The sequence below is a fragment of the Xiphophorus couchianus genome, chromosome 12 (genome assembly GCF_001444195.1).
Source record: "Xiphophorus couchianus chromosome 12, X_couchianus-1.0, whole genome shotgun sequence".
Classification (NCBI taxonomy): domain Eukaryota; kingdom Metazoa; phylum Chordata; class Actinopteri; order Cyprinodontiformes; family Poeciliidae; genus Xiphophorus; species Xiphophorus couchianus.
The window spans coordinates 32,831,175-32,856,373 of NC_040239.1; the positions used below are offsets into that span (position 1 = coordinate 32,831,175).

General features: G+C 38.0%; 1 protein-coding gene and 2 long non-coding RNA genes across 5 annotated transcripts in view; 2 read left to right on the plus strand and 1 right to left on the minus strand.

Annotated features, from left to right (window-relative positions):
• The first annotated feature begins 218 nt into the window (after positions 1-218).
• Positions 219-4,785, plus strand: LOC114154517 (uncharacterized). The gene is made up of 3 exons (XR_003597576.1): positions 219-804; positions 2,790-2,859; positions 3,765-4,785. It is a non-coding gene; the product is annotated as an uncharacterized LOC114154517 (long non-coding RNA).
• Positions 4,786-6,395: 1,610 nt separating this feature from the next.
• Positions 6,396-9,379, minus strand: LOC114154516 (uncharacterized). Its single transcript, XR_003597575.1, has 4 exons — positions 9,042-9,379; positions 8,013-8,342; positions 7,849-7,942; positions 6,396-6,782 (listed from the first exon to the last, which is right to left on the minus strand). It is a non-coding gene; the product is annotated as an uncharacterized LOC114154516 (long non-coding RNA).
• A 2,676-nt stretch (positions 9,380-12,055) lies between these two features.
• pdzd2 (PDZ domain containing 2) overlaps positions 12,056-25,199 on the plus strand; it is a 137,251-nt gene continuing 124,107 nt past the window's right edge. The window contains exons 1-2 of one of the 3 annotated variants that reach the window (XM_028033644.1): positions 12,061-12,455; positions 21,115-21,297. The gene's annotated coding sequence lies outside the window, so the exon portion shown is untranslated. Of the gene's footprint in view, positions 12,456-21,114; positions 21,298-25,199 lie in introns of all 3 variants that reach the window. The other 2 variants (XM_028033646.1, XM_028033643.1) reach the window with 2 other exon arrangements.

Sequence of the window (25,199 nt, forward strand, 5' to 3'; positions counted from 1 at the left end):
AAGAAAATAAACCTTCTCCTACGCCTACAAATGTTGAAAAAGTACACACGAGTCACCAGATACACACACACACACACACAAAACTGCATTTACGCACAGATCCGGTTAGGAGTGCAGAGTATTTTTGAGACTCATTCTATGGAGTGAAAATAGTCTCAAAATATTTGTGCGTGTGTGTGTGTGTGTGTGTGTGTGTGTGTGTGTGTGTGTGTGTGTAAAAGTATCTGTGCAATGTAAAAATATCTGTGTGTGTGTAATACTGGATTTGTAACTCATGTAACCGTCTTTGTGTGTAACTTTGGATAGTTGTGTCTGTGAAACATGATTTGTAAACTGTAAAAAGAAAATAAACCTTCTCCTACGCCTACAAATGTTGAAAAAGTACACACGAGTCACCAGATACACACACACAAAACTGCATTTACGCACAGATCCGGTTTTCAGACTCATTTCACGATTCCGGAGCTCCCAATGTGTAGATGGTAGATGTAGATGTTTTACATGGTAGTAGAAAGCTGGGTCATCTGATGTTTGCTCCGAGTCTAGTGTTTTTATCTTCTAAACGTTTCTCACTGTACTTGTGCCGAAGTGGCAAATATGTTAGTTCGGTGGAAAACGGTATATCTCAGCACTTCCTTACAATATTCCAAAATTATTTATAGACATATTGTGCATTTTTGAGCGGTACGGGGGACTACGTGGTGTGAAAAACGACCACTGGGTGACGGAATGGTTCGCTGGTCGGAAAAACAGGCAGGCAAACCAAGAAGCAAGACGGATTGTCCCGGTGGTCTGCCCTCGGAAGTAAGTAGAATTAAACCTGCAGGTTTGCTGTCCGATTATAAAGAGACATCGAGTAATTATAAATAATTTCAGATTATGTCTGGTCCTCTGCCCTCCTCGTATGTTTCTGTTAGCGATAGCTAATGTTTATGTGAGCTATGCTACTTTAGCTGTTCATAGCTAAGTCCGTGTATTTTTAGTGTCACTCAGCACAGTATGAGGGGCCGTTTAGGACAAAATTTACGTTTTGTCTCTCACACACTACGAAAAGGTCTCGCATACTCCAAAAAAATAGCCACGCACACTCCAAAAAATTACGTTTTGTCTCTCACACACTACCAAAAGGTCTCGCATACTCCAAAAAAATAGCCACGCACACTCCAAAAAATTACGTTTTGTCTCTCACACACTACCAAAAAGTCTCGCATACTCCAAAAAAGTAGCCACGCACACTCCAAAAAATTACGTTTTGTCTCTCACACACTACCAAAACCTCTCGCATACTCAAAAAAATTACGTTTTGTCTCTCACACACTACCAAAAACTCACGCATACTCAAAAAAAATAGCCACGCACACTCAAAAATTACTCACGCACATTCAAAAAATACTCAAATTGCGTATACACACACTACTAAAATGTCACACACACATTCACAAACGTTAACTTTCTCGCTCACATACACTACTACCAGCTCGCTCACATACACTACTAAATGTGCTATAGAAATAAATGAATCTGATTGATTGATTAAAAATAGCAAAATTGCTGTAGTACAATCTGTCCACTGGGTGCCAGTATTACAGGAATTATTAACCGGCGCCAACTAGTGCCGAAGAAGAAAGAGTTTGCTATACCGAACATGGCTAACTCTAATTGTTTAAAATGGCAGCTGCCTGACCAATTCTCTCTCGTTTCGAATTAGACATTTAATCTACAAGAAAGTTAAACGTTCTATATATATTTAAAAGCACAAATATACTAAGTAATAGAACATACAGTGAGTCAACAATCGAAACTTATAGTTTAGGATCTACGCATGCGCAGTTTGATCCAAAAATTATGCCCCGCCTCTTCCGTGACAACTCTCACACATTCAAAAAGAGTCTCGCTCTCACACATTCAAAAAGAGTCTCGCTCTCACACATTCAAAAACAGTCTCGCTCTCACACATTCATAAAAAGTCTCGCTCTCACACATACATAAAACGAGTCTTAGTATTGTGTGTGTGTTCAACTTTAGTCTTGTGTATGTGAGAGATAAACGTCTGTGTGTGTGCGAGCTGTTAGCAGTGTATGTGAGCGAGAAAGTTAACGTTTGTGTGTATGTGCGCGAGGTGGTAGTAGTGTATGTGCGCGAGCTGGTAGTAGTGTATGTGCGCGAGCTGGTAGTAGTGTATGTGAGCGAGAAAGTTAACGTTTGTGAATGTGTGTGTGACATTTTAGTAGTGTGTGTATACGCAATTTGAGTATTTTTTGAATGTGCGTGAGTAATTTTTGAGTGTGCGTGGCTATTTGTTTTGAGTATGCGTGAGTTTTTGGTAGTGTGTGAGAGACAAAACGTAATTTTTTTGAGTATGCGAGAGTTTTTGGTAGTGTGTGAGAGACAAAACGTAATTTTTTGGAGTGTGCGTGGCTATTTTTTTGGAGTATGCGAGACTTTTTGGTAGTGTGTGAGAGACAAAACGTAATTTTTTGGAGTGTGCGTGGCTATTTTTTTGGAGTATGCGAGACTTTTTGGTAGTGTGTGAGAGACAAAACGTAATTTTTTGGAGTGTGCGTGGCTATTTTTTTGGAGTATGCGAGACTTTTTGGTAGTGTGTGAGAGACAAAACGTAAATTTTGTCCTAAACGGCCCCTCATAGTTTGGGAGTCTATCTTCAGTCTTAACTTTAACCCAGGTTGATCTAGTTTTATGATGCCGAAGTCGGCAAGCATATTTAGGAGATTATGGCAGTTGTGGATGTTGCTCACTGTCACTGAAACCGTATTTTGTTGCTTCAGCAGTATTGAAGGTAGACCTGCTCCTGCAGGAACATCATGCTGCTAGACTTTATTCACCAGAACAAACTGAAAGGTACTTCATTTATGTTGACTTCTCAACATATTTAAGGATTTAGTCTAATGTTCACACATAGGCGTGTCACAATAATCAATAAATCAGTTAATCGGATGATAAATTAAAACAAACTCAATAATTTCCATTGGCCTGATTTATCGTTTATCTCTTTTTTTTCTCCCTTTTTCTACCAAAAACTGAATGATAAAAGTCTTCAATTTGGTACTTTGGTCTCAACTAGCTCATATTTTGAAAGGCAATTTTGTTTACAAAGATTTTCTAAATTCATTTTATTAGTTTTATTTATTTTTTTGGATATTAAAAATGTATTTTAGTGTTAAATGTTCATTAGAATTTAAAGTTTAATGACCTCTGAGAATGTGTTCTTGCATTATTATTTTGTCTTTACCATTATATTACTTAAAAAATGGTTTCAAAAAAACAGTATTAGAGTTTGTTGAGATAACTTCTCTAACAATTTATCATACAGAAAAATTTTCCTTCGTGACAGACCTATTCACACATAATCCAGAATCTTCAGATTAAACTGTGTTTGTGTCTGGATCTCTGAAATCCAGAGACCCCATTTCATCGGCCTTTAAACAAATGTCATCTGCAAACCAGGACAAACCTGCTGTTCCTGTTTGTCTTCATTTCAAGTTGATAAATGTAGATGGTAAAATGTATTCACATGGTTTAGATTTTCACAAGCAGTAAATTTCTTTCTCAATTGATATTTTGACACAATTAACAGCCAATAAACACATACTTAAATTTTTTTTATATTTTATGCATTTATTTAAAGCAATTTTCAGGTTCAGCAATGTTCTGTCAAAGTCAGGTTTGTCCGTGCATCAGCTGTTCAGGAAAACCAACAAATTTTTTCTAACACTAACTATTTGTACTTTTTTCTGCATCTTCAGACAATCTGCAGCAGCTGAGATTCTGGGAGGTTCAACACCAAAACCTCAAGCTTCGAACTGAGCCGTCAACTGGACCAAGACATCTTTCACAACTTGCTCTGTTGGTAGACGTTATGGTTTATCCTCAATGTCTAGACTGACCTTGGTCTTCTTTGAATACACAGCTTTATGGTGTTTTCTTTTGTTAATTGATTATAGTAAATATTTGAACATCCATGTAAGTTTTCAAACATTTAATTGTTAACTTTAGGTAGCTGTGCAATCACCCATGTTAATCTGAACCTATTTTGTTAAAGATTAAACAGATTTGTTGCAATCTTAAATATTTAATCTGTCCTTTGTGTGCAGTGAAATGAACATCAAAGTTAATTCAGGAAACACTTTTGTCATCTGCTTTCTACATTATAAATCGAATGATGCTTCTATTAAAATCATATATTTGTGACAAACTTTTTTTGTCATAAAGCAGTGGTCAAACGATGGGTAAATGTAATTTACTTTAAACAAATGGAAACCAAAAAGGTTTTAAAGTAAAGACACTATGAATACTCCTCATCTACCTCAACACAGGTAAAGTTTCCACTGTATGTAAGTAAATGTGATTATAATTGAGTGAAAATTGCACAGCAGGGCTTTAGCTCCAGTTCAGGAGGGTCCATGTCCTCCAACCTTTAGATGTCTCTTCTTTAACGCACCTGCGTCAAATCATGAGGTTGGAGGTCATTAGCATGACTCTGGAGAACCTGACTGTCCTAAGCAGCCATTTAATTCAGGTGTGTTGGACCAGGACGTATCTAAATGTTGCAGGACACTAGACATTGATTCCTGGATCTGAGGATTCCCGTTAGAGGATCAGTGTGTTGCTGTAGCAGCTCCATCGGATCAGAGGGTAGATGAGATCTCAAAGGTTCTGATCCTCCAGAAAGTAAAATAACACCAGACCCAATCCATCAGTTAGCCGTTTCGTCATGTGTAGAGATTAGGCCTGTCGCGATAAACGGTAAATCAATTAATCGTACAATAAATTAAAACTATCGACGTCATTTTAATTATCGGCATTATCGTCTCTTCCGGCCTTTTTCTCTTTCTGTTGATGACACCGAATGAAAAAAGGCTCAACTCCGGTGCTCTCCACTGACTCCTCCCTTCCTCATTTCCTTAGTGTAAAGCTCAGCGCAGACGACACGATCTTAGAGCTGTCGGCTGATTGTCGGCCCATTTTCAAAACCTGAGAGACCACACATTAGCCAGAAATTCTAGGTATAACGGTTCGATCGGGTTCAATCCTGCCGTGTGGTGTCCAACAATGGGCACAAAATAATGGCTACAAGTCCATGAACTAATTTTAAAACCAGGCATTAATCAATGCTTTACTACAGTCTACCTGCAATGCATGTGGCTAGTGTCAGCGTAAAGTCCTGACTGAATGAAATCATTAGAACCTATTTACGTCACGTTAACGAAGAACAGCTGAAAAGTTACCGGGGTTATCAACTGCGGTTGCAATTTCGCTCCAACTCCTCCCCTTGTCATTTCTATATTATTTGCATGTTGAATAAACATTAATGTTGTTTCCACATATCATCTCCAATGTCCGCTGGACTTCGGGTTGCGCCTTGTCAGCTGTTTGGGATTCCCCGACGTAATTTCCCCTCAGAAAGCGCGGAGGAGAATCTGCGCTTTCTGATTGGCTACCTGTCACATTCAACAGGCTGAGTTAAGTTCCCAGTCGGGGAAAACCCCTGATTTAGATCGGAGCCGCAACGACGATCTACCATAACACACCACACAATCTTAGAAAGACCAACGTGCTAAGATTATGGTAAGGGGAAAAATAGGAGCAAAAAATCATGTAGTGTGAACTATTGCATCAGGTAGTGGATGGGCCCATTTTCTCTATGTAAATCTAATTATTACTGAAGGGCAACATAATATACAGACTTCATAATCTGCACTCTTTTGCTTGAATGCAGTATTTATTTCCACTTTGGCTTTATGTTGTTTAGTTTATTTTTTTCAAGTGAGTTTTTTGTTAATGGAGACTGAGAATCCATTTTATTTTTGTTTTTGGTTGTTTTGTTTATATTGTTGATCAGTTCCAGTGTTTAGTGCTCTTTTGAAAATAAAGTGTATCTATCTTTGGCAGGAAATTGCATGAATTATTACGTCATTTCCATTAAATCAGTGTAAAAAGGTCTTCAAACAATACTATCATTTATCGCAATAATTTTTGAGACAATTAATCGTTGAGCAAAATTTGCTATCGTGACAGGCCTAGTAGAGATAAATAAAAAATGTTATCTATACACATAGAAATTTAATAAATTAGAATCAAAAGGCTATTTGACTTACGGTAGTATACAGACTTCATAATCTGTACTCTTTTGGTTGAATGTAGTTTTTATTTTCACTTTGATTTTATGTTAAGTTTTTATTCAAGTGCATTTTTTGTTAATGGAGACTAAGAGTCAATTTTATTTTTGTTTTTGGTTGTTTTGTTTATTTAGTTTAACATTTTCAGTGTATCTATTTTTGCAGGATATCGCTTGCATTATTATGTCATTACCATTACATCAGTTTAAAATGGTCTTCAAACAATATTATTGTTTATCGCAATAATTTTTGAGACAATTAATCTTACAGCAAAATGTTTTATCATCCACAATCTCTATTCTGAAAGCATTCAGATAATCATCAGCCTTAACGCTATCTGTACCAACATTGTCCACATAAACAGAATCTATGGTAATAGTGTCTACATGTGCTTTCATCAAGTGCTTCTTTAACACAGAATATGTGTAAAAAACAGATGAACAACATCGTAGGATACTGCAAACACAAGTGCGCCTTAAACAGTTCATCGAAGGCAGCCACTGCAGTCTGTGCCACACAAGGAATGGACTTCTGATCCAGGATGATGTAGAACTTCTGAATACTGCTCTTCTTTTTTCCAACGCAGAGGAGGAAGGGCTGTGCAGATCCAACTTTGCCAAGAAATATCGCCATGCTTGTCCCCACCTAAGACTGAGAGATAGCACATTAGAAATAATGGTTTTAGTCCCTCTCAAGCAACAAATTGAGAAAATTTTCCACCTTTCTTTAGCTGTGAACATGCCACAAAAGGGGATGCGACTTGCAAGGCAACTGTTGTGAGCTTAAGTGACAAGATCAGTTTTAATGGGCTCATACAATTCTATGTGCCATTATGTTCCCATAACCAATTTTTTGTTCCATTTTGTCATAAAATTAACCCTGATCCCTCCCACCCACCCCAAAAATAGCTAGAAATTCATAATACTTTGCTCAGGATGTTTTATGACTTTGTGGTTGCCAGTGCCATCCTGTATGCTGTGGTGTGCTGGGGCAGCAAGCTGAAGGTGGAGGACACCAACAGACTGAACAAACTGATCCGGAAGGCAAGTAACATTGTTGGAGTGGAGCTGGAATCTCTGACAGTGGTGTCAGAAAGAAGGATCCTGTCCAAGAGGCAGGCCATCTTGGACAACGAGTCTCATCCACTCCATGACGTCCTGGCCGGATACAGGAGCACCGTCAGCCAGAGACTCATTTTACCAAAGTGCACCACAGAGCGTCACAGGAAGTCATTTCTGCCTGTTGCCATCAGACTTTTCAATACCCAAGTCTGTACTAATTGATTCAAATCTTTTCTGCGCTCATTTCTAGGTTATTTATTGATTAATATATTGCATGTGATTGCTTGTTATTTACTTATTTATTTGTTTATATCTAGTAATTTTAATCCTATCACTCTTAGGTATATATACTGTATATATATTTTACAAACTTTGTATGTATTACCTAAGATGAAGTAGCTTCCAACAAATAAGCAATTTCCCCTTGGGGATCAATAAAGTATATTCTATTCTATTCTACAAATAACACCAAATAATGACTTTACATTATTTGGTATAAAGTTTTACACCAGTTTACAAGACTGTAAACTGATCTTTACAGTCTTGTAAAGATCAGTTTTACAAGACTGTAAAATTGATCTGTTTTACAAGACTGTAAAACAGATCAATTTACTGTAAGTGAAGCACAATAATTCATGTCAAAAACATACCTTCATGAACTTCACAACACAATCAGCAAGGCCATCTTGCAATAAACTTCCCCAAGATATCTTCTCCAAAGAGCATGATAAAGTCCTGCTCAATCTAGCAGAAGAAAAAATACCATCAAAACCCAATTCAAAAGTTCAGTTAATCAAATCTGAGAGTTTCTCACCAAGCCTGGTGTATCCAAGAATATTGGGAAGTGATCCGAAATGAGTGATGACTGGTCCAGATCATGTAGCATATTTTGTCTATGCTTAAACGTTACCTTCATTTTCTCCTTAACAACTTCCTGGTCTGATGCATGCTTCGTTATGGACATTGCTTCTTTGCATCCATCACCAAACAGCTGTTCAGAGGTTGAGGTTTCCCTCTGAGTTTTCGGGCCGCCTTGATGAGCAGACCTGGAGCTCCTCTTGAAGTCATTTGCAGTTCTACATTGAACGGTTTTCAATCGATAGGCCAGGTAGCCCTGTCCACTCTGAGGATCATAGAAATGCTCCTATCACAGATCAGAAAACACAAAATGTCAATTACATTGCGTTCAAAAGGACTACATTGATTACACAGTTAATCGACATTGCAAAAACAGAAAGAAATCCAAACAGATTATGACCCAAGAAGAGAATCTTCAGGTGCTCTCATAGCCAGTTAGTGAGCAATTATCTTTCAACCTGGGAAAGAGGGTGACAATTCTCAGGGCATAGGTAATGCGGACATTTTCAGGAGGGACTGTCCTAAAAAAACAATTCAATAAGAATATTCCTGTTTCACATAGGGGTTAAACAAACTAGAAAACTCATTCTCAGTAATAACAAATTGTTTGAATAATTATTATGTTAATTATATTTTTTCAAATAATTCTAACATTTCTATGGATTTCATACATGTACTGTATGTGTTTAACTCTTAAAAGTACTACCAGTCAAAAATATCAAAGTTAAATTCTGGCCCCCAATCAGCAGGCTGAGGTTTATTGGTACAAACCCATGACTTTCGATCATATCTGCCACTAAAATATTGACAAGTTTCCTTCTTGTTGGATCAGAGAGACTTTTGGTCTTGTACTCTTTTAATACATCTTCTCCCCCTGGTTTTTGGTACAGAGCTACATAGACAATCTGCAACATATTTCACTTGTCATCCTGGTATGAATTTTAAAATGGATCATCATTCTATTTCCCACCTTGACACAACTCACATCTTTTGCCATCTTACTGTCAGGTAGTCCTTCAGCCAGTCGCCTTCTCTGTGCTTTGGTGTTCTCTGTGATCAGTGTAGAACAGTGTTTCCCAACCCTGGTCCTCAAGGCACACTGTTTTAGACTGTCTACATGTTTTAGAGGTTTCCCTGCTTTAATGTGCCTAATTCAACTGATTGCAGTTCAGCAAATGCCTGTTAATCAATCAGCAATTGAAATCAGCTGGATTGAAGCAAAGGAATACATAAAACATGCAGGGCAGTGTACCTTGAGGGCCAGGGTTGGGAAACACTGCTGTAGAAGATGAGCTTGCTGAGCTTGGAGATTCAACTGAATCTGATCCATCTTCAGAACAGAAGGAAGCAACTTAAAAGTAAACAACTTAAAATGAACTTTTGATTTATGTATTTTTAAAATGCATTGGAAGGAACACTTGTTTTAATGCTTTTAAATCTTACCAAAGTGCTTAGTTACTACTTTGAAAGATACTGTAGCAGACCTCAGGAGTTCATCAAAAATATCAGCATCCACATCAACTCCAGAAGAGTCCTTCAGGTCTACACAGATTTCACTTGCCAAATTGAATTTAGCATGAACTGGAAGGAAACAAACATACTCATCTTAACATGCTAATTTATAGCATATGTTTAGAACTGGTAAGGGCCAAATACATTTATATTTAGAAAATATTTCAAATCACATTTTCAGACAATGAACTGGTGGTTGAAATAGTATATTTTATCTTTAATGTTGCTCATATTGCTGGTAGACAGTTCACCAAAATTTGACACAACCATTTTTATAAAAAATAATGACTTAATTATTAATTGAACAAGGACAGAGATAAAGAAACTACCTTAAACTCACTTAATTTAATGGCAGCTGCCACAACAACATAATTAGTACTCAACTTACCCTCTTGCATGAATTTCAAGTAATCATAACAGTCATCTGTCATTGGAACCCGAACCCATTTCTGAACTGTCTGATATTCCACTTGAACCAGCATTTCTGCATAATAAAAACAGTAAAATTGCACAGCTGACCGCAACTGAGAGCCCGGTGTTCTGTCAGATCATCATACGCTAAGTACTAGCATACTGTCTAGTACTTAGTGCAGCAAATAGAGCGGCTGCACACACTGTCATTTATCCAACGCCTTTTCTTTTTGTTGCGTCTTTTATCTCTTAAGCAGTGTAAAGGTACCGACCTGGACATAGGCTCCAGCCTCATATCTCACTTAAGCTTTAAATGAGAGGAGGGCTGCTCGTCAGCTTCACAGTTTCAGCATTGGGATCAATAAGCTTAAAGTAATCCATTGTTCTCTGGTCAAACGCTCACTCAGACTAAGAAATTAACTTGAATTCTAAATGTCAAAATCTGATATTGCAAAGACTAAAAGACACTACAGGTTTTAACATGTTTTATGTTTATGTGTGTTTGAATAAGTAAGTGATTTATAACTTCTTAAAATGTTGGGGAATAAGTGGATGAAACTATAGAATCATGGGAGAGAAAAGATATATAATATATAATAATATAAAAAAAATACCCCAAAAGAAAAACAAACCCTAAGGACTCCTATGTGTTTCTTTCCTTTTCCTCTGTCTGAGCCTCGCTGTGGTGCATCTAACCTCAACCCAAACCTGTCCTCCCGTAGACCAGATGATGTCCTTCTCACACCACCAGCCAATGAAAACAGTCGAGAAGATCAAGAAGACAAAGAAGACCTCCAGCCATGAGGTGATTAGATTATAAAACAATATTGAACTGTTTATTCTTCCAACTCTATGAAGAAGATACTCTTTTTGAATATGAGACAACAGATATGTGCATTCAACATTTTTCTGACTTAACTTTTTGTTTATTTATATACTTTTCAATTCATCTGTGTTTGCTGTATAGCAAACACAAATAAAACAAACACTTGTTTGTTTTATTTGTTAGTGTTGTTGATTTAGCTGTTTTGTCAAAGCCTTTATTATCATTAGGGAAAAAGAGATTTCCTCTCTCCAAAATAAATAATTCTTCGCACTAGCTAGCCTAATAGCACTATATGTTTCATTTCACACTTTTGTAATTATGTACAATCATGTGAAATTCAGTGAATAATAATAATTATGTAAATTATGCTTAACATACAATTTTAAATAAGTCACTAATCATGCAAATTATACTTAACATATAAGTGGAAAGAAGTCACAACATCCTCCTGCCTGATGAACAACTATTCATCTTTACAGGATTTCTCTTCTTTTAAAATACCGGTACAGGATACAATAACTGAATAGGCCTGCACAACAAGTCACCTGTAGAAGTACAAACATTACATGAATTACATGAACATTACAGGTCTGCCTGGAAAGACCTTTACCACTCTACCCATATTTCGTCTGGGTCTGGGAGGACCCAGACCTCTTTTAGGGGGTCCTCCCCTAAAAGAGCTACATTTCCTACTTTGAGAACTGTTGGAGTAGATGTGTTCACCCTATGAGCTGATTTCAAGTCAGTCAAATAGTCTCTCCACCAGCTGTTGCAAAAGCTGGTCAAAAATTTCACTGTTTGCTGTGAGTACCTGATTTAGGTGAGGTGGCAATGGTAAACTGCGAGAAACGCCCCTCCGCCCCCACACACATAGAGAAATAAAGTTCACTGCGGTGACCTCTGCATGAACAGGTAGGCTGTTATTTTTAGCTTAGTTTATTCTGCAAACGGCTGAAACATTTTGTATGGAAAAAAAACCATGTTGACATCTCAAAATTAAACATGAACAGTAAAAGACGGAATATACTAGACAGAGTAAACACAGTGGCTATGTTTACATGATAAAAGCATGTTACACATAAAATCTAAAATGTGGTATAATTGCCCCTTGTATATTGAGACACTAGCAGATCTTTGTACTCAGCGTAACTGGTGTGGCCACATGGGAGCCTAGCGGCGGTAAAGTGTCACAGTATCCACAGTTTGGACTAAGTCAATGCCTGGCAGGCAGTATTCAGGGCATAACAACCGGAGAGCAGATCTGGACATTCTGACTCCACCCTCCACCGGCTTTGACGAGAACAACATCAGAAGGAGTGATAAATATCCCACAATAATCAACACAAATATCTGCAGGAGATAAAAGTATATTTAGAGCAGCTTTTCCAGAGCTGATTTTCATTAAATGTCGGTTTAGACACATTGAAGGGAATTTGGAACACTCCCGGGAGCTGCTTCTTCTAGGCTAAATAAAAATGCAGCTTTGCTCTACTTTATTCAGGCACTCGTCAAACTGTTGATCTCACTGCTGAGTGGATGCGGGCTTTTGGAGCACCAGTCAGGAGGACTCATCATACGAAAAACAACAGGACGTTGTTTGATTTTTGTTGGGAATCCGGAGCCGCATAGAGTGCACCATGTAGTTTAAAGGTACGGTATGCTTCACATTCCATTAAGATTGAGTGACAGCACATATAGGCTACTTTATGAGCTGGTGTGTTAATGTCCTGTTTTTGTTTCAGTGCAGCTCATCCTGCAGGAATTAAAAGAAATGCTTTTGACAGTGGAAATAAAGCACAAACAAACCACTCTGAAATAGTTAACTTGATTTTATATTCACAATCATAAAACCATTTTTTTAGTGGTTGTTGTACTGATTGATCAAACTGTGTGCAGTGCTGCTTATTACCATGCTTTGCCTTCTGCAAACCAAATTAGGAGAGGTCTGCTCTGTGTACCTCATTCTAGTCTTTAGTGTCTTTGTTGGGTTACAGTTTTGACGAAGTCAGTATAAACTGTGATATACATTTGATCAGACTGCTTCCAAAGCAGATTGTTCATCATTAAAACAACCCTAAGAAGCTATGGTTTATTTTAAAAGCAGGGTTATGAAGTATGGTAGCCTCTACAAGAATCTACATGTATTTGATCATTTTCCAGGTCTGACTTGTACTGGAAAACAGAAGCTAGAGCACTTAAAATACTTTATTATTCATTCTTCTATCAAAAAGATTTAAGCTTCTTATTTAACAGATTTATATTTAATTTGAATCAGTTTTCTTTGAATTACCTGAACTAAAATTTTAATCAAATAAATTGATTAGTTTCGACTGACTGACTGACTGAGAGAACCCACAGACATTTCAAATAAGAATCACTTCAGATCAGGTGTCAAACAAAGCAAGTTTTCAACTTTTAAAACAGAAAAAACTTGTACAAAATTTACAAACTATGCTTCAAAAAAATGCATATTCAATGTAGGATTGTGGGGTCCAAATTTGACAAATTTTAATACTATAGCTTGTAAAGAAGAGTTGATTTCCTGCAAGAAAACAACATAAATTGAGTAGGCTGTTTACCAAGCTATGCTTCATTTCACTGGTTTAATGCAGGGATATTATTGCTTGGCAACACAATCTGAAAAGCAAATGATTCTTTGAAAGGACTTTTTGAATTAAACAAATGTCCAGATTTGGTTTGTGCTTGCAAGAGTTTTCAGCCTGAGAAATAAATGCAGCTCTCTAGTGAATGTGCCTGCCTGTACTGTGAAATGACAAGATCCAAAAGTACACTTTATTCCTTCATAGCAATCTAAAACTGCTGAAGTGATTGGTTTAGGAGACCAATCCTAAACCACCATCCTTGGGGTTGCACCATTTTCTATGGGTTAGGACATTTCCTTCAAACAACCTATGTCAGATTTATTTTACTTTCCTGTCTATAGCTTTGAGCAGTGACCTTTTACAGAACTTTCAAAAACTTTAGAGGGAAGTTCAAATAATCTGGTGCAAAGTGTTGTTAGGACGTACCATATTTTCAGAACATTCTACAGTGAACAGCTGTCCGCCTTCAGTCTGATGTTTAAGTTGTTCCTGAGGTGGAAATCAATGACTCTAGGTAGAACCCAAACTCCTTTAATAGAACATGTTCTGCTGTGTCTCTGGAACTATTTAGTTCTAAGATAACATAATTGGAGTTTTTACTTTTGCTTTTACTTTTGCTTTAATAACTCATTTGAGGGGTTTAAATTAAATTTTATTTTGATTCTAATTTCTTTTTTTGTGGTATTATATTAGCCTTCATTATGTCCTTGCACCTCTAGATTTGTATAAGGCCTAGAGTTTTAATTTTTTTGCCTGTATAATCTCTGCCTGTAGTGTGTGGTTGAATGCAGGAAGGCCTGGCATAAAAGGAACAAACAGCATCTTGCAGCATCTTACCTTCATGGGCGTGGCAGGATTATAAAGACTGTACTACACTGCTTAAAGTTTTGTTCTTATTCACCAACATTCCCGTTACTTAGTGGAGTCTGCACAGCCTTTAAGATCCTTATAGTTATTGGATCAATTTATAAGGAAGGATTTTTAGAATTCAGTCACAAACAACAAGCAGAACATTAAAACATATGTTAAATAAGTTATTTATTTTCTTACATATTTTTATTTAAAAACACTAAACATGGCAAGTCAGATAATTTAACAACAAACTCCTACAGTTAAAGGTTACATCTCCTGAAAAGTGTTAAGCAGTAGTATGAAACATTTTCTACAAATGGACAATGAAAACAGTGTAAACCTCTCCATGCTTTGTGAAAGCAAATATGCTGTCCACCATTGAGTGACACTCACCACTGCTAGAATTTCATTTAATATTAGATTCTGTTCTTTAAGCTTCACTGCCTTATTTTCACTGTAACGTGTAAAAAGGGAACTCAGTCAAAAATTGACTGTTTGACAGCATAATTTTCTTATTGCAAATATAAACTCCTTAAACTCAATGTTTTCTTCATTCTTTTACAATGTAACATCCTGGGATTTGTTGAAATGGGGCTTTTTCTAATCTTTGGCCATATGGCACCTTGGAGAAGAGCAGGGTAGAGGGGGAGGGTGGCATCTAGGTCAGTCTGCATTCTGGAAACAAAGAGTAAACTAATCCTTATAGTTGGAATGTAAAATAGATTTTTTTATATCCATAAAATAAAAAGTCAATCTGAATCTGTTTTGCTATGGGGACAATGCAAGAAAGATTTTGGCACAATGTTTGGTAGCTGCAACTAATTTCACAGCGCCTAAATTTAGGTCACATTAAAAGCTATATGTTCAAAATTAAAAATTTAATAAGTTAAAAAAACTCAAGCTCTTATTTTGTATTAAGATGAAGAAAACATGTTACACTTTGACATGAATATTTAAAAACCTAAATCTGAATATAAAAACTCCATTCCAATGATTTATGTAGATCCGGACCAGAAGGGAATTTTTGAATGAATATGATTTTATTGGTCTCTGATGTTGTGAAGGGCATTCATTTTTGCATAACTCCCTTACAATTCCACCCCTGCTTTTCAGTCAGGTTGACGTTTGGAGCTTGGCTAGGCCCTTGCAACCAATTGTTTTCCTTTTTCAGCCACTCTGTTGTAGAAGAGATGCTTTTTAGAATGGTTATTCTTTGGCAGCACCTTAATTAAGAATTTTTCAAAACTTGTAATTGGTTATTAAAACCCCCCAAACAAATAAAGTTTGCCAGTTTTTTAGTTTTGATGGAGGTATCATTGATATAATTTCCCTGGTATATCAGTGAAAAGTTACGATAAAATAGCACACAGTGGGAAATGATACACAACTCTGAATGTTTTATACTGCATTTTACTTTCTATTCTGAACAAAGGTGCTTTGGAACTACATACTGCTCTTAATGATTCTCTGTAGACGAACATAAACTGGTTAAAATGCTGTAGCATTTCAAGTATAGATCAGGGAGGCTGAGATTATCTGTATGGGGGCAGGGCTCCATTTAGAGAGATTTAGGTCATTACTGAAAATGTCATGTTAATACTGTTGTCATTCAGCTTTGAGTGACAACATGTCATAAATGGATTTCATGGTGGTTCTCTCTGTCTCACTGAATGGATCAATAGAATCATTGATCTATTGATCAATTTAAAATTTAATAAGTAAAAAAAACACTCAAGCTCTTATTTTGTGTTAAGATGAAGAAAACAACATGTTACACTTGGACATGAATATTTAAAAACCTAAATCTGAATGTAAAAACTCCATTCCAATGATTTACATAGATCCAGATCAGAAGGAAATGTTTGAGTGAATATGATTTTATTGAATGGAAAATCAGATCCATTCAGTGGATCTGATTTTCCTTTGAACTTCTCCAGTCGTGTTTTTGCACAAATTTTTTTACAATGAAAATTATAGCAACTTAACACATAGGAGCAAGGTATGCTGCACAGTGTTGATTTTCAACCTCTGAAAAAGGTATGCTGAAGAAGGAACGGCTTATCCTGCTCTCTCGTCTTTACTGATAACTTTCCCTTTGAGTAATTTTAAAGATGTTATTTATTGATGTTATTTTAAAGGTGTTGAGGGGATACGTTTTGGTGGCCTTTGATGGCCTCTGCTTTTTGCAGATGATGTGGACCTATTGGCTTCATCAGGTCATGATCTGCAGCTCTCGCTTGAGCGGTTCGCAGCCTAGTGTGAAGTGGCTGGGATGAGGATCAGTACCTCCAAATCCGAGGCCAGGGTCTTGAACCGGAAAAGGGTAGGGTGCCTTCTTCGGGTTGGGGGGGGTGTCCTGCCCCAAGTGGAGGAGTTTAAGTATCTCGGGATCTTGTTCACGAGTGAGGGAAGAAGGGAGCGAGACATTGACAGGCGGATTGGCGCAGCATCTGCAGTGAAGCAGGCGCTGTACCGGTCTGTCGTGGTGAAGAGAGAGCTGAGTCAAAAAGTGAAGCTCTCGATTTACCGGTCGATCTACGTTCCCACCCTCATCTATGATCATGAACTTTGGGTCATGACCGCAAGAACGAGATTGCGGATACAACGGGCCAAAATGGGTTTTCTCTGTAGGGCAGGGGTCTCAAACTCCAGTCCTCGAGGGCCACAGTCCTGCAACGTTTAGATGTGCCTCTGCTGCACCACACCTGAACAGAATAATTAGGTCATTAAGGCTCTGGAAAACTGATCTACACAAGGAGGAGGTCATTAAGTCATTTCATTCCAGTGTTTTGTACCTGTGGCACATCTAAAAACTGCAAGACTGCGGCCCTCGAGGCCTGGAGTTTGAGACCCCTGCTATAGGGTGTCTGGGCGCTCCTTTAGAGATAGGGTGAGAAGCTCGGTCATCCGGGAGGGACTCAGAGTAGAGCCGCTGCTCCTTCAAATCGGGAGGGATCCAGTTGAGGTGGCTCGGACATCTGGTCAGGATGCCTCCTGGACGCCTCCCTGGTGAGGTGTTCCGGGCACATCCAGGGACACGCTTTAGGGACTATGTCTCCTGGCTGGCCTGGGAACGCCTCGGGATTCCCCCAGAGGATCTGGAACAAGTGGCTGGGGAGAGGGAATTCTGGGCCTCTCTTCTTAAGCTGCTACCCCCGCGACCCGACCCTGGATAAGCGGAAGAAAATGGATGGATGGAGGCCTTTGCTTTAATATGTATAGTGCTTCATTTCACTGATTTAATGCAGGGATATTATTGCTTGGCAGCACAATCTGAGAAGCAAATGTTTCTTTGAAAGGACTTTTTGAATTAAACAAATATCCAGATTTGGTTTGGGCTTGTAAGAGTTATCAGCCTGAGAAATAAATGCAGCTCTCTAGTGAATGGGCCTGTCTGTACTGTGAAATGACAAGATCCAAAAGTACACTTGATCCAAAAGTACACTTGATAGCAATCTAAAACTGCTGAAGTGATTGGATTAGGAGACATCCTTGGGGTTGCACCATTTCTATGGGTTAGGACATTTCCTTCAAACAGTCTATGTCAGATTTATTTTACTTTCCTGTCTATAGCTTTGAGCAGTGACCTTTTACAGAACTTTCAAAAACTTTAGAGGGAAGTTCAAATAATCTGGTGCAAAGTGTTGTTAGGAAGTACCATATTTTCAGAACATTCTACAGTTAACAGCTGTTCGCTTAGGTGTTCTGGGCACGTCCCACCGGGAGGAGGCCCCGGGGAAGACCCAGGACACGCTGGAGGGACTATGTTTCTCAGCTGGTTTGGGAACTCCTTGGGATTCCTCCGGAGGAGCTGGAACAAATGACTGGGGAGAGTGAAGTCTGGGCCTCCCTTCTGAAGCTACTACCCCCGCGACCCGACCCCGGATAAAGCAGAAGAAAATGGATGGATGGATATTTTAAAGACACTATAAATATTAGAAAGTTATTATAAAGATATTATAAAGTTTTTATTATTATACTTACATTGTTGACATCATAAAACATCTTTTCTCCAGATTACACTTAGAAACACAAGCTCACATATAGCAATTAAATCCAAAGAAAACAGTGGCTTTACTCTGTAACTTCTAGAACTGTTTTGTTTAAATGTCATGTTTTCAGCTTTGCTAAAAGTCACTTACACTTTGAAAAGTATTTGAGTGACTGACACAAGAGAAAACTAGAAACAGTGAACAACACAGAAAAGCTATTTTGATGTATATTACAATTGTATCACTCAGTGGAAGGACAGGCACAAAACTGCAAAATCCATTTCAATCTGAGTGTGCATATTGGACTAAAGTTTTGAGAAGATTTGTGACTGTAATTATAATGTGACTCTGACTTGAGTACAATTTTTGTACCCCTCTATCCACCTCTGATTATGCAGTTGCATCTTCATATTCTTCTTCTCAAACATGTGAACCATTTATTTAGATAATGAGTGATTGTGTTTTAATCTGAAGTATCCATGCAATTAAAGTATCCAAAAGACTTCAAATCAATGCCAACTCTTCTCCAGATGTTATACATGTTGCTTTTACATTTATTCTGAGTGTGTCACCTGACGCACACATTCAGGAGTGCTTTCTGAAGTTTCTTAACTACATCAAAGATGTATTTAGCTCTTTACATTAGTCTGAGATAAATTTAGCCTTAATATTCACTCTTATCTAAATTCATCATGTACGGGTTAGGCCCTGTCACGTCTGGGTATGTTCTGTTTCTGCTGACCTTTAAGCTAGGGTTTAGTTGATGCGTTGAACTGGGTGTGTGGCGTCGTGCGCCAGAAGCAGCAACACCACTCCCTCGCATTGGACCCACGCATTGTCGCAGTACCTGGTCGTGCACCTCTGAACCGTTCAAACAAACTGGACGATTTGCACTGACTTTTGTATAAAACTTCTGAGAGGGCTCATTTTATGAGAATATGGCTCCAGGGAATACATTAACTACAAATGCCATACTGCTGTCTTGGTTTGCACAAGCTCAACACAAACTTTCAAAAGTGTAACTATAACTCAAACCTTAGTCACTCATTTGAGTAAGGGACTACAGATAACTTGCCTTCATTGCTAATTCTGGCATATTCTGTTGTGTACGTTGTTCTTTCTTATACAAATAACAATTGACTGTTAGATGCTCTGGAAACTGACTCGAACACAACAGCTCCTGTTGTATTATTTATTCAGTCTGGTGGTTTTTGACATCAGCTCCACTAAACAGTCTGCATGTATATCAAAATATAGACAAGTTGGACTTTTCCTTCTGATTTGGTAACTGTTTTTGTCAGTGAATGTTTTTAAAAAATCTCCATCATCCATTCAGTCTATGCCACCAATAACTCCAGTAAGTGCAAGGAAACCCACACAAGTTTTGCATCTGATTTAACTCTGCCCAGAACAGGGCAGGGCATTTTGCCGACAGTTGGGTGTATAGGAATAGACAGACATACGGAACCACGAAACCAAAGAGTTTATTTGAAGCTCAACTTCAGCATAGTGATTAAAGTGTGGTCTTATGGTAGCCTGTGTTTTGTTTTGTCCACATTTGCCACCAATGTAGCTTTATCCAGAGTGCAGATGAAGGGTCAACCCAGATTCCTCAGGACAGTTTTTTTTTTTTTTTTTTTTTTACCAAAATTAGGCTACTGAAGATATCTGCTGGACTTTCATTTTTTTTAAACCCTTGAGAGCAGCTTTAGCACCAATTGACATTTTTAGTTGTAACTCTGAAACTTACAAAATATCTTTTGAGTTCTCATATAGCTAGGAAATTTTTCATCATTGCCACGAGGATTAGGAGTGTTTTAGCTATTCCTACCAAAATTCTAATACTGACACAGCTTTTAAATGGACCTATAGTATAATTACGAAGGAAGATGATTACACATTGCTAGTTGTAGGTTCTTTACTCCCAGTGCTGTAGACTAGAGCTGCTTCTCACACAGAGCCATACAGAGACCTTTGGAGGGGCGGGGGCTAAAAAAGGGCACATTGAACAAGATCTTAAAACACCATACAGCAACATAGTAACAATCCATATTAAGCTAGACTCTAAAATTTAACTGGATCATATTATATCATTGTCATCATATGTGGACAATCCAAAGCATATGTACTCTGTTTTCCCTGATAGGTATAATGTTGCTGAGGGGTTTGAGCAGAAGTGAGCAGAAGTGCTGCCAGTGCTGGAAGGCTGTGTTGATCCGAGACTGTTGTTTTTAAACAGACCATAGGAAAGAAGGTTGCTGGTTATGAAGTTATAAAATAAGCAAATTTGCTATTTTACTAAATAAACCCTAATAATATCTGACTGTTTAGCCTCCATAGAAACTTGCCTGAAGACTGCTCTAAAGATTTAAAAAGCTCAGAGGGATTAACCACATATAATTTTTCAATGTTAGCACCTCAGAGAGATCTAGAATTGTAAGGTTGAGGGATGAATTATTTTCATTAGATTTTGTCATTCTTGAGAATCTTGAGAAACATCCATGCATTTAAGCTCAGTCAATTACTGTAACAGTGTTTTCATAGGTCTGCCTAAAAATATATATCAGAGGTCTACTGAAAGTCTGGGGCCCCTATAAATTAGGGGTGCAAATTAGCACACGCCACTGGCCAAATGCGGGTAAAAGTATGAAGTGGCATGTAAATTGGAGCAACGCACCTGATACCGTGGCGGGTTGACAATTTGAACAAAAAAAAAAAAGCTTCATTCAGTTTGAACTTCTGTCCAGGGCGGGATTTACCGTCTGAGGCATATACTGTATATGGAGCGGCACAACAAAAAAGTATATTAAACATAATTTTTATCAACCGCGACAGCCCATTGGTTTTTGTTTTTTTTGACAGACGTTGGGCTTACCCAATGAAATCCATCAGTTCTCTTTGGCCTGCCCCTCCCCTCCGAGGTGATAAACAGCGACATTTCAGACTCCGAGAAAAGTGAGCGGATAAGAGTCTCGTGGGAGGATGATGAGAGAGACGTGACCAGGGACAGATTGAGGAAGAGTTCGGGTTAGCTGCTGCTGCCTGGTAAGAAGGAGTGTAAATGTTCATGAAGAGGGAGCGTTTCATGCAGGCAGGAGGGCAGGTGTGTGGGCGTAGGTGTATGCATGCGTGTATGGTAAACTCCTTGACAGTAAATCGATTTTCATAGAGTTAAGAATAAATCATATATTTTACACAATTTGCTTGTAATGTTGGGGTTTGTAATCAAAAGTAAAAAAAACAGTGGCTGGTGAAATGTCTGAGTGGCCAGTAAAAATTTTTCTCCGCCAGCCGCTGTGGCTGGTGGAGAAAGTTTTTAATTCATACCGCTGCTATAAATGCTTGAATTGTAACACAGACCTAAAATCTATAGATCTAAAGGCTATAGATCTAAATCTATAGCCTTTGTTAATTGAGAATGATAATGCTATAAAATTTAATTTCTTGGTTTCAGAAGAAATAAATTAAAACATTAGGATTTAATTAGGAGGTTTACTTTGTAAAAGTGCACAGAATCATCTTGATATTTTGGATTACCATGGCTACAATCTGATGAAATCTGTAATCTTTGTGTTTGAGCTGAATTTGTTCACAAACACATCACAGTAAATAATAGCCAATAATCAGTGATTAGTTTTAGGCTCAGCTCCCTATCACAGACTTCACTTAAACTATATTTAATCACTGCTAGTGATGCTGATGTTCTTAGTAGGAAGGGGGGCTCTAAATCAGATTCTGCCTAAGGCCCATATTACCTTGGGCCCGGCCCTGCATGAAGGACTAGAGTTCCTCCACTGCACATCTCTGTGCAGAGACCTTTGGAGGGGTAGGGGCTCAAAGTTAAAAAGGGGCACATTGAACAAGATCTTAAAACACCATACAGCAACATAGCAACAATATTAACCCATAGAATTTAATATTTAATCGGATCATATTATATAATTGACAATGCAAAGCCAATTAAGTCTGTTTTCCCTGATAGGTACACTACATTGTCAAAGTATTCACTCACCTGCCTTGACTCACATTTGAGCTTAAGTGACATCCCATTTCTTTTTTTTTTTTCTCCGCAGAGTTTTTGCGGCGCTAGTGGCTCATATTTTTTCCACAGTAGGCAAATCAAAGATGTCTTTAGCTCTTTACACCCTCCTTCCTAGTGAGGAAGGAGGGACCGGGAGTCGAACCTGCGACGTCCGCGTCGAGGACTAAGGCCTCCAAACGTGGGGCGTGCTAACCCCCTGCGCCACCACAGAACGCCCCAACATCCCATTTCTAATCTATAGGGTTCAATATGACGTTGGTCCATCCTTTACAGCTAGAACAGCTTCGGCTCTTCTGGAAAGGATGTCCGCAAGGAGTGTGTTTATGGGGATTTTTGACTATTCTTCCAGAAGCACATTTGTAAGGTCACATACTGATGTTGGATGAGAAGGCCTGGCTCTCAGTCTCCACTCTAATTCATCTCAAAGGTGTTCTATCGGGTTGAGGTCAGGCCAGACAAGTTCATCCACACCAGGGATGCTCAATACGTCGATCGTGGAAGGTTTTCAATCGATCTCGACAGTAGGTGACAAACTGAATGCCGCCCAAAGGCTGAAACCAGCGCGTCCTCTTCTGACGCGCTTATCAAAATATTCAAAAATCCGAAATGTTTGTAACTTTATTAAAGAATTAAAAAAAATCAACAAAACGTGTTCAAATTAATAATCTCAGTAATTATTGTTTCAACAAGGTGTTGCGCAATTCAGTGCGTTTTGGTTCAATTGACAAAAAAAATAAATAATTTTTTTTTTAAAAAGACGTCTCAAAGATCGACTCTGACGAGCAGAGCAGGAGTTTAAATTAGCTACTCAACCACCGCTGTGTTCAGGGAGCGCTTGTTAATAATCGCAAAATAAATATTAAGCCTGAAAACCTAACATCGTAATGGACTGAATGTTATGTTTTTAACGTAATCTCTGCTTGGCTTGTGGCAATGAGTGTGCCTAATTGACAAAGAGAGAGTAAAAAGATGGGAGTGGTTTTGAGTTGATCACCTGTTTGGTTTATTTTACCTTTGTTTACATTTGCTGTGGCGCATCACAGCCGGTGTAGTTTCTGAACGTTCAGTAAACGACAAACTTGGACTAATTACCTCGGTCGTTTGCAGTATATGTCACAACAAATATCAAATGGGACAAATATATTTCATCAGGTAACAAAGAAATGACTTCTACCGCGATATTTATATGAAATTAAATTAATTGTCTATTATTTACCAAAAAAAATAGCTTGGTGTTCTCTAGCATCTTGCTTTGAGCTCAGAGTCTGAAAGGTTTTTCCTCTATTAAACTATTTATTTTTGTCTCTTATTTAGTGGAAATATTGATGTTGATGATATTTTCTCCAAAATGATAACCTCTTTCAACCTGTATAGCTCCACTGTTGAAAATGAGGAGCTAACATTCACAAATGACATTGAAATAAAATCCAGTCCAACATCTGGTTTAAGGTGATTCCTCTGGAACCTGTTGGAGGAAAAATATCTCAACTTCACAAAATGTGAAGTTGAGATACTGTTTTATCTAAACTCCTCCTGTCAGTCTGAAATTTCTTATATGGAGGTCATCAAACAAAATTTCAGATCTGCCATAACTGACTGACACCTGCTGGCCTCAGATTTGCAACCAGCTTCTGATTGAGAAACCAGTAACCTCCTCCCAGTGTCAGAATCTCACTGAGGAAGAAACTGCATTAGGTTTTTTCCTCACTTTAACATTTCTGCTATAACAGATGCATATTTGGATATAAAATAAGTCAATAGAGTTTAATTTACAATTTTTTTAAATCTTTGTGTCGATGTGGTAGATCTCAGCCAGCTGGTGACAGAAAAAGTAGATCTTGGTCTCAAAAAGTTTGGGCACCCCTGATCCACACGGTTTCCCTATCTTCAACATCAACAGCATGAAACTTAACAACATGGAGGCAGAGGCACTGAGAATCCCTTTAATCATTAATCAAATTATGACAGAATTTTTTCAGATGGCAGACAACAAGGTACAGCACAACCTCTACGGGAGTGATCTTTAAAATGTTTGCACATATAAAAACAGGGCAAAACTTGATAGCACAAGCAAACCTGATCTACAAACATTTTACTGTCAGCAAAATGCAGGTGTATGTTTGCCTTCATGCATATGCATAACATATGCTAATCATCAGAAAGTGCAAAATACCTGGAGGAGGGTTAGGGTTAACTGGAGACTGAAATGTAAATGTAAATGTAACACCATACCACCTGCAAATGGATTTACTAAGCCAGAATCAGAATGCAGGTGCTTTTGTGCTTATATTTATTTGAAAAACAGTGCAAACTTTCACGCAAAAATGTCTGTGATAACTGTGGTGAGAAAGATGAACAAATAGAATGACAGAAGACACTGTTTGTTAAAGTACTTGGAAGATTTAAAAAAATGTGAATCAAAAATAAAATAAAAAATAGATTAGAAATATCCTCCATCTACTACACTTTTAATCTGCATAATTGCCGAATAATTCCAGGTGTAATATTATTCCTCCAGCAGCATGTCTTTCAACTTCATTTTCTTTTATGAACTTGACTCTTCACTCTGCTCTCCAATTGTTAGAGATTTTTTGGTATTATCATTTTATTCTTACTTTAGTTCACATTCAGCCTATAGATCATTGTGATTTTCTGTTTAAAGTGTTCTCTTCCTTACGTGTGTATGGAGTGAACACTACTGTCTGTTCAACTTTACGCACCTCCTAATTTAGTAACTACCTGTGAACAGTCGTATTTTGTTTTATTGACAGTACTGACCAAGATTTGAACTGGGCTCAGACCTTTGATCAGATATCATATCTGGAACTGGATTGTTAGATGTTTGGGTTAGAAGCTTTATGACCTCTGTTGTTTTTCCTGACTGCCCCCCTGCCTGTTCTTCTTT